Raw genomic sequence first — 11,124 nt, 5'->3', positions numbered from 1 at the left:
CAATATCTCTTATTCAATTAATGTGTCTATATACTTGGCAATGGGTGGAAGGCTCGGCCTTATGCCTGGTGTTTTGATCCACTCTTGCCGCCCTAGTTTCCGTCATACTGGTGTTATGTTCCTTGATCTTGCGTTCCTTACACGGTTGGGTTATAATGGGAACCCCTTGACAGTTCGCCTTGAATAAAACTCCTCTAGAAAGGCCCAACCTTGGTTTTACCATTTTCCACCTAGCCTTTCCCCTTGGGAGTCGCGCATCCCGAGGGTCGTATTATTTTAACCCCCGCCTGGCCAGTGCTTTTCTAAGTGTTGGTCCAACCTGAGCGATGTTCGGCGCCCCCTGGGCAACCAGGGTTTATGCCAACCCGACGTCTTGCTCATCTGGTGTGCCCTGAGAACGAGATATGTGCAGCTCCTATCGGGATTTGTCGGCACATCTGGGTGGCTTTGCTGGTCTTGTTTTACCATTGTCGAGATGTCTTGTAACCAGGATTCCGAGCCTGATCGGGTCTTCCTGGGAGAAGGAATATCCTTTGTCGACCGTGAGAGCTTGTGATGGGCTAAGTTGGGACACCCCTGCAGGGATTTGAACTTTCGAAAGCCGGATGGGAATTTGTTAATGTCCGGTTGTAGAAAACCTGAAACTAATATTAACTAAAATGGATCAACAACGTGTGTAGCCATGATGGTCTCTTTCCGGCGGAGTCCGGGAAGTGAACACGGTGTTGGGGGTTATTCTTGAACGTTAGTAGTCTTGGATCACTTCTTGATCATAGTTTCTCGATCGTGCTTTGCCTTCTCTTCTCGCTCTCATTTGCGTATTTTAGCCACCATATATGCTAGTGCTTGCTGCAGCTCCACCTCATACTTTTTCCCTACCCATAAGCTTAAATAGTCTTGATCGCGAGGGTGTGAGATTGCTGAGTCCCCGTGACTCACAGATTACTTCCAAAACAAGTTGCAGGTGCCGATGATACCGTGCAGGTGACGCAAACAAGCTCAAGGAGGAGCTCGATGAAGTTCGTTTCGTTATGTTGTTCCGTTTCCAGTTGATCAGTAGTGGATCCCAGTTGGGTTGATCAGGGATCTGTAGCATTAGGGTAGTCTTCTTTTATTTCAGTTCCATAGTCGGACCTTGATTGTATCTGGATGTAATAATGCTTTTATTCATGTTTTGTGTGAAGTGGCGATTGTAAGCCAACTCTGTACCTCTTTCTTATTCAGTACATGGGACGTGTAAAGATTACCCCTCTTGCGACATTGCCTAAAATGCGGTTATGCCTCTAAGTCGTGCTCCGACACGTGGGAGATATAGCCGCATCGTGGGTGTTACGGTTTCGAAGAGCCTCTTTAGGGTATGGTGCTTCTTCGGATTTAACTCCCATAAAGGGCGACTTCGGCTTTGGCACAGGAGAATCCGGCGAACTAGCATCACCTGGATTACGTCGACGAGCTTGATATCTTTGTCCACCATGCTTTGTACGTGCGTCTGCAGCACTATCAGCTCATCTGGCGAACACCAGTTCAGGATTTTCTCAACCCAGGATGTGAATCACATGGGAGCGCCGGAGTTGAATTCGGCAGCTGCGGCCCAGGTGGGACCACGGGGTTCTGTGATGTAGAACCACTGTTTCTGCCATTCCTTGATAGTCTCCATGAAAGTGCCTTTTGGCTAGGAGACATTGGTCAGCTTACTCACCATGGCGCCTCCGCACTCCGCGTGTTTGCCATCCACCTCCTTCGGCTTCACGTTGAAGACCTTGAGCCATAGCCCGAAGTGGGGTTGGATGCGGAGGAAGGCCTCACACACGATGATGAATGCCGAGATGTTGAGGACAGAGTTCGGGGATAGATCATGGAAGTGGAAGGGTGGAGTGGAAACCCTAGACCACGGACGAAAGGGTGGAGTGGAAACCCTAGACCGCGGAGGAAATGAGGGATGAATACTAGCCTCTCGTTGGGCTTCGGTGTGGGGATGACTTGCCCCTAGGCTGGAAGACGGTGGGCGATTTCCTTCGCGAGATACCCGGCCGCCCGAAGCTCGGTGATGTCCTTCTCCTTGACGGTGGAGGCCATCCACTTGCCTTGACCTCCGGATCAGGACATGGTTGAGGGCTTGCTCGAGTGGGAAAGAGGAGAACTTGGGTGCTAGAGCTCAAGAGTGGAAGGGCAGAGGAAGAGAGAAGGCGTGGGAGAAGAAGGGGGAATTCTTATCCCCTTATAAGGGCAGTGAATATCGAACGCCTCCCCACTCGCCCTAAAACTCGTCTATTCCCAATGGCTGTGTAAACGGCATGGTTGGGTTACCCACACCCGTACTGATGAGAATCCCGCAATAAGGGGACATGATCTCTACTTGGACAAGATGTGCCAACAGAAACCGTATCTTGAAGCGCGGAACGGCGGGCAAAAACGGTTCGATAGAGTGACCGAACAGACGTGATGTCATCTTGCAAAAAGTTGTCAGCAGATGGGACTCGTGATATATTATATTCCCTGCGGTTGTGTGTAGTACTTGTGTTGCAGATCTGGACACCTTCAGTTTATCCGAAGACTATCTTGGAGTATTCTGAAAGTGGAACCCGTCTTGCAATGCCGAAGACAATCTGCGTGCCGGACACATCGTCACTGAAGCCTGGTTTAGGGGCTACGGTGGGAGTCCTGGACTAAGAGGTCCTCGGGCGTCCGACCTATTGGATATGGGCCGTACTGTTGGGCCGTGAAGATACGAAGACCAAAGACTCTACCTGTGTCCGGATGAGACTCTCCTTGGCATGGAAGGCAAGCTTGGCGATCAACTATGAAGATTCCTTTATGTGTAACCGACCTTATGTAACCCTAGATCCCTCCCGTGTTTATATAAACCGGAGGGCTAGGTCCGTAGATGGCCGAATCGTCATAATCATAGCCAAACTAGACTTTTAGGGTTTAGCCATTACGATGTCGTGGTAGATCAACTCTTGTAATACTCATACTCATCAAGATCAATCAAGCAGGAAGTAGGGTATTACCTCCATAGAGAGGGATCGAACCTGGGTAAACATTGTGTCCCCCGTCTCCTTTTACCATTGATCCTAGATGCATAGGTCGAGACCGCCTATCCGAGATCTGCCAGTTTTGACACGGACAAGTAGTCTTCAAGTTTGGTGAAGTCGACTCTGAGCCGGAGGAGATAGAAAATAAGGAGCAATGGGGCCTCATGGACATGGCCCAGAATGAGCTCGCCGCGGCGGTTGCTGCCCCCGCTCCCGTCCCAGCTCCCATCCCCGCGCACGCACTTGCGACCATCCCCGTAGCATTGCCTGGCTGGTCGCCGAGCACTATCGCAGAGCTGGAAGCAGCGGGCGTCAGCGAGGTCTCCGCGTACCCGCGCGAGCTCGTGTACATGCCAGCGCTAGCGCCCGTGCCCGTGCGCGCCCCTCCACCCACCGTGGCTCCGGCCCCCGTGCCTTTGGCTGCACCCGCCGCGCCCGTGCGTGGCGCTCCACCCACCGCCATGTTGGTCCCCATGCGTTTGTCTACACCCGCCGCGCCCGTGCCCGTGCGCCCCCCCCCTCTGCCACATGGGATGTTGCCTTCGACCACTACCTCTCGGCCACGCCAGTTGCCGTCTTCTCGTGCCCCGCCCGTCGATCGCGCGATGACATGATGTTTGATTTACAAGTGAAGAACATTTTGTGCTGTCTTGAAGACTTCAACAACAGCGTCCTGGAGGACGACAACGACGGCGCGACATGCCTCCTCCGCCACCACCGGAAATAGTTTTTTTGGGTTTAATACTGTATCTCGAATTCTCGATCATATGAATATAAATTCGCAGTGTGACTGAATGAAAGATATGGTTTGAACGAACTTGCATTTTTCTCTCTTAATGTACAGACTTATCAAATGATTTTCTTTTAAAAAAGGTAAATGGTTTTTAAATATTAAACACTCATTGCAAACGTTTTAGTTAGAACACCCGTATGCAAACCGACAGATTTCCGCATCCCTTCAACACAAACGGTTGTTTTGCATGACCCGTGTGCAACCACGTACAAACAATTGGGTAAGATTTGCATATCTGTCATTTCAGGTATGTTGCCATTTCTCAAACTGGAAAGATTGACGTTTATTTGTCTAGTAACATTGCCATTTGTCAACCTTGTAACACTGCAATTTGTCAAAATATGCAGCTACAAATCACTAGCACTATCTAATTTTTGCAGCTATAATCACTTGCACTGTTCATATGGACACCATTAGCAGGCGTGAGTTCATGGACGCATGTGCATATGTGTCATTGATTACATACAACAAGTCATCAACCCACAACGGCAACGAGGATACACGTTCGATTATAGATCATTTCCAACAAAACATTCAAGTGAAGTTTTTCTCACACAACAAATAACAAAGCGATGAAATGAACTTCATCTCAACCACTCGTCGGCGTTGGAAAAGCTTGCTTTGAACCAGAAGTGATTCTCTGGGAAGGGCCAGCTACTGTCAATCTCGAGACCAACACAGGACTGATCATCGAGGCTGAAGCGGCCTATGTTAGGACCCATATTGGGACGGTAGGGAAGCATAGTAATGTCCGAGGTATCTATAGATACATTTGCTTCTCATAAATGGTAGTAACGTTGTGTCAACAGTAGCTGGATCGCCTTCCACCATCATTGGATAGTTTTGTCCAAGGAAGAGCGAGTTTCCTCCAAAACATTCAATACTAAACCAGGGAGAAGGTGTTGGCGCTAGTACACTAGTATCCATCCCGAATACCCTGCAACGGATGTTGGAATAGGTCCGGAGAGTGTGACCATAAGAGAGAACACATGCTTCCTTAGTAACATCAGCAGTTCCCCATATACAGACAAGAAGAGGTGATCCATCGGAATAAGTTGCCAGGCGCCACTGAGTATATGGAATGTTCGCAGGACCTTGGAAACACAAGAAGGTTAATTAGTAAAGGGAAACTAGCTAACCCGCATGCATGGGGATGAAACAATTATAATTACGGTGGAAGACAAACGTACCGAAATCATGAGGATTCCATGAAAAACAGTGCCAGGAGTGGTGGCAGCAAACACAAGACCCTCGTATTGAATTGCATCACAGTACTCATCCATGTATATAAACTGATTTTTGAGCAATATCCATCAAGTCGAACCATGAAGGATGGCAACAAGCTTGTCGAATAGCGACAACATAAGCATTTCTATAACCCCAAGAGCGGTTGGGAACTCGACAAGTTGCTATCTTCCGTAGACGACAGTCAGCATGATCGTATTTGAACTCACGTAGAAGACCGATGTGCTCAACCTCTGGGCAGTCATCTGAGATTTTTCAAAGTGGAAGCTGGTGACGAGTGTACACATTCACAAGTTCCCACTCGCAGTTGTACCCAATATAAACAACCCAATCTCCATTTGCGCCTGCCCAAGCCTTGCCCTCAAGCGATGGCATCTTAACACCATACATATCATTATCAAGCGGCATCAACTTACATGAGGCAAGGCTTCCCTCGTCCCCGCGCGAGTCAGCAGGGTCATGACAAAGAAGATAGGGGAGATCAAACCACTCCTGAACCCTTTGGTTCCTTGTAATGATGTTATTAGTTGAGTCGAGAATGGTCTTGAACGAAACTGCCATGCTAGCCGAGGTGATGACGTCGCACCGATCAATGAGTTCCTCCACCGCGTCATCATTAAGATCGGGGCAAGAATAATGGGGTCATTTCCGGCTTGTTCCCTCCATGGAGAAGACGATCAAACAATGACAGAAGGAAGGGTGAAGTCAAATGGAGGAGGGAGGAAGAGCTAGCGTGCGACAACAGTTCCAAATCGAGAGGGAAAGGAGAAGAGTCGGTGGACGGTTTCCATGGTACACGAAGAGGCGCCTGGGGAGCAAACGGTTGCCATAGACGTCACACACTGACGACAACGGCCGAGTGAACCGCATGCAATCCCATCACACAACACACACGTCTTGTTAAGTTGAACCGTTTCTGTTCTCTTGTGTCAACGCAAACAATTCATTCAAGTGAACTGCATGCCGTATATCGCACACACCTTGATCTGGTTGACCGTTTCTTTTGTGTTGCCTAATCATAAACAGTTCATTCGAGTGAACCGTATGCTATATATCGCACACACCTTCATCTGGCTGCCCATTTCTTTTGTGTTTCCTAATCATAAACAATTCATCCGAGGGAACAGTATGCTGTGTATCGCACATGCCTTCATCTGGATGCCCGTTTCTTTTGCTCCTCCTCATCGCAAACAGTTAATTGGATTAAACCGTATGCCCTTCATCGCACACGCAACTAAAATCTGAACCGTGTTTGATGCATCCTCCATCGCAAACGTTTATACCTTTTTTAACGGTTTTCATACACCACCGTTTGCGACTATTGCATCGCACACAGTTTCTTGAAGGGTCTCTGATCATAGTGTCGCGTTAGCAGCATCCTGCAGTAGTGATGGGCCAACAATGGACCGCATTATGGGCCTTAAAAGGGCTAGAGTTGGAATCATCCGTTCATGGGCTGACCATAATGGGCCGTCGTTAATCGGCCGTATTTGATGACGCCATGAAAACAGCCTAACGGATTAACAGGCCACAAACGGGCCGACTGTAACCACGGGCTGAATTTGGCCCACAATCAGAAAAGGCCAGTAACAGGTCGTAAGTAACCAAATGCTGGAAATGAGCCCAGGAATAAATGGGCCCTGAGAAGGCCGAAAGATAACATGGGCTTGAAAGGGCCCATTGGAATAATGGGCCGTTAATGGGTATAAAGCGATGTACTGTTCATTATGGGCCAGTTTCACCATGGGCCGTTAATGGGCCAAGAGTTATGAAGTGCCTCATATGTGCCAAAAGACGTCATGGGCTAGAGATGGGCCGGAAGTGACAACGGGCTGGAATCATATTGGAATGTCCAGATGACACTACTGGGCCTAATTCTGATAGACCGTAATGGGCCCGGGGTTAGCGGGTTGTAAATGGGTTGTGTGTGAACAGGCCGTGAACAGGCTTTCCGTGGGCCGGCCTTCTATCTTTTGACCAAGTCAAACATGCCGGCCTTTTCATAGGAATGGGCCTCTGTTGGGCCGTGCCACGTGTTGACGTATCATTGGCGCATTCTGTCCAATCAGTGGATGACATCTGTCCCAACGGTGAGACAACACATGTTTCCTCCTGCCAATGATAATTTTACATGTGGAAAATCCCCATTGGTCCGAGCTGTTATCGGGTTATCGGATCCAAACCGGAACCCGATGGCTTAATGGCGACCCGTTATGATGGATGCCACGTGTCGGTCACCCTTGACAAAAGCACTTCTATGACGCGTGATTTATCGTCATGGAAGTGGACACTTCCGTGATGATAATTTTGGTAATGTCATGTGAAAGTGCTAGTTATCGACTAGAGGGGGTGTGAATAGGCGATTTTTATGGAAGTCTTCAAAACATGAGGTATTTGAAGACAAACAACAAAATTGAACCTATTGATATGCATCGGAAGGAGGACTACACTAGACAAGCCATAGTCAAGTAAGAAATGAAGTGAAAGCACGAAGACTATCAGTAGCTAGGTAGTATGGATCAGGATGGAAGACAGTATGAAGCCAAAGAGTAAGCAGACTTCACTTAGTGAAGTCAATCAGATTAGACAAGTGGGAAATGACTTCACGAAGACAAACTGTAAAGTAAAGGGAAGTGCGAGATAGAACCAGTTGCTTGGTGAATACAGGGATTTGGTAGTCTAGTTCCAGTTGCTGTGACAACTGTACGTCTGGTTAGGGAGGCTGAAATTTAACTAAGAAGACCGCGTCTTCACCTTATTCCCCTTGAGATAAGGACACCCAATCCTCACCCTATCACTCTTCCAAGTCTTCAAGGTAGACTTCCAAACCTTCACAGACTACGTTCACTAGCAATCCACAATGGCTCTTGGATGCTCAGAGTGCGATGCCTAACTGGCTGGAGGATTCACAGTCCTCAAGTGTAACAAGTCTTCAGGTCATGCGGACAGAAAGACTTCAGTGATGCCTAACACTCTTTGGCTCTGGGTGATTTGGGATTTGTCCTCGCAAGGATTTCTCTCTCAAATGCTTCGGAGGTGGGTTGCTCTCAAACGACAAAAGTCGTGCACTAACTCTGAGCAGCCACCAATTTATGGTGTAGGGGGTGGGCTACTTATAGCTAGGAGGCAACCCGACCTGATTTGTCCGAAATGACCCTGGGTCACTAAGGAACCGACACGTGTCCAACGGTCGGTTTTCAAACACACGCGGTAGGTTGACTTGGGCTACAAGTAAAGCTGACTCATCCAGCTCTGGATAAGATTTGCTCGCATTGTCTTCGCTTGAAGACATAGGATTTTTGGTTGAGCACCACTTCGGTCACTCTGACTTTGTTCACTTGGACCCCACTTAATAGTACGGTGGTCCCTATGACTTAACAAAGAACAAAAGGAAACTACGAAACAACTATGTCTTAGCCCTCCATAGTCTTCACATGAATGTCTTCTCATGTCATAATCTTCATCGTGAATGTCATCACAAACCATCATTGTCTTCAATGTCTTCACACATTTTAGGGATCATCTCTGGTAGGTAAACTAAATCAATAAGGGACTACTACCTGTGTTATCCTGCAATTCTCACAAACACATTAGTCCCTCAACCAAGTTTGTCGTCAATACTTGTAAGTGCATCTAGTGACCCTTAGTGATTTTGGTGTATTGAAGACTTATAGGGTAAGGGACTGATGCGTTTGTGAGTGTACACAGGTTTATAAATATATGAGGAGTTTGATATTTATAGAGAAAGTCAACCCCTAAAAATGAAGTTCTTCGACTGAAGACTTTGGATTTCTGAAGACATTGAAAGTGAAGAAATTGGTGTAATCCTGAAGACTTGGTATTCATTCAAGGAACATGAAGCATGAAGACTTTTGTTTTCATAGTTTCTTTTTCTCTTTATTGAGTCATAGGAAACACCGTATTGTTAAAGGGGGTCGAGGAAATACTAAGGAAAAATTTTCAAGTGATGCTCAAATCAAAATCCTACACCTAGCTACCAATCCCTTCGAGTGAAGCCATTGGAAATCTCATACAGTTCGGTAAATTTCATCAGTGATAGAGATGAAGTTCTTCTGGTTGCTAAGGAATTTGATCTGACTGAGGAGTTAGGAATTCGCCAGTGCGGATTGCCTACACAGTGAGGAACATGATAGCCCTGAGGAATTTGATACACAAAATTCCGACCGTTGTTGTGCTATGCGCCAGCTGTCCCAAAATATCTACCCACCTAATGGTCATATCATTGAAGGGCATTTATGTCTTATCATGTCGGTCTGCTCCCTAGGCTCTAAATAGCCGCCCCCTACAACCACTAGCTGGTTGGCTACTCCGAGAGAAACTGACACTTGTCATTTGAGAGCATCGCATCCTTAGAGGACTTTGAGTGAAAATCATCAAGTGAGGAAAACCCAAAACCAAACACATACAAACCCCAACTGATTGAGCATCACTGAAGAGATTGATCCTACGGGATCCGATGCTTGTTACCTTTGAAGACTGTGCATCTTCCAGGCGGTTAGGCATCATGTTCTAGAGCATCCAAGAGGAAATTGTGGATCGCCGAGTGACCGAGTCTGTGAAGGTTTGGAAGTCACCTGAAGACTTACCACGAGTGATTGGGTGAGGTCTGTGTGACCTTAGCTCAAGGGGAATACAGAGATGACTAAGTGTCCTGAGCTGCGTGTTTAGGACTGGGTATCCTAGACTGTGTTTCCTCAGGTTTAAATACCTAGCCGCCCTAACCAGACGTACAACTGTCACAACAGTTGGAACTGGTCTACCCAATCATTGTCTTCACCAAGCTACCTGGTTCCATTTTCTCAACCCTTCCATTCCCTCATTTCTGTGTTGTGTGCTAGTTCATATCTGTTTCAAGACTTTGACTGAAGACTTTCTCTATATCCTTAGTTCAATTTCTTTAGTCTATTTGTCTTATACTGTGTTATCCTAAGTTTACGCTTTCTGTACTCTGTGCTTGTTTTCATTTCATCATGAAGACCATGCTCATGTTCTGTTATGTTTACTTCTGAGTACTTATTCTGTTGCAAGTAGTTCTTCACTCAGGAATTTCTTCACCCTGAAATTCCTCAATGAAGAATTCATAAAAATCACCTATTCACCCCCCTCTAGTCTATATAACGCACTTTCAATTGGTATCAGAGCAAGGTACTCCCCTGTTCTGTGTGATTTTGGTTTAACCGCCTAGAGTTTTAGTTATGTCGACCGCAGGTATGATCAAGGTTTCTGCTGGGTGTCCTACCTTCGATGGGACGGACTACCCCTACTGGAAGAATAAGATGCGCATGCATCTTGAGGCAATTGATAACGATCTCTGGTATGTTGTGGAGAATGGTGTTCCCTCTGTCAGTCCCACCATCAACGCTGCTGATGTGAAGAGATTCAAGAAACTCGACTACCAAGCGAAGAATAACATATGTGGCCATCTGAGCAAAGGGCAGTATGGCAGAGTGAGTGCTTTGGAGACAGCTGAGCTTATTTGGGACAAGCTGTCCAAGGTCAATGAGGGAGTCTCAACACAGCATGACTCTCGAGTTGACGTTCTTCGAAATCTCTTCAACCGCTTCAAAAGACTCAACAATGAAAATGGTCAGCAAACCTTCGATCGCCTCACTGACATCTCAAATGAGCTTCAAGAACTTGGTGTCAGTGATATCACTGACCATGAGGTGCTGAAGAAATTACTAAGATCGCTTGATTCCTCATTTGATACCTTGGCATTGATGATACAAGAACGTGGAGACTATAAGTCACTTGATCCCGCCGATATCCTTGAGAGACTAAACACTCATGAGTTCCAGCTTGCTAAGAAGAGAGATCTCTATGGACCAAGCTATGGTAGATCACGGGCTCTGAAGGCCAAGGCGGTGTCTGAATCTGAAGGTGAAGATTCTGACAGCAGCCTTGGTGACCCTAAAGAACTGAGCCAGGAGCTAGCTATGCTCATGAGGAAGTTCCAAAAGTTCTCAAGATGTGGTCACTTTGGTAAATCCTCAAGAGGTGGTGACTTGAGAACAGACTCGTCATCCCATG

The sequence above is a fragment of the Triticum urartu genome, chromosome 4 (genome assembly GCF_003073215.2).
Source record: "Triticum urartu cultivar G1812 chromosome 4, Tu2.1, whole genome shotgun sequence".
NCBI lineage: Eukaryota > Viridiplantae > Streptophyta > Magnoliopsida > Poales > Poaceae > Triticum > Triticum urartu.
This window is presented reverse-complemented; position numbering follows the sequence as displayed.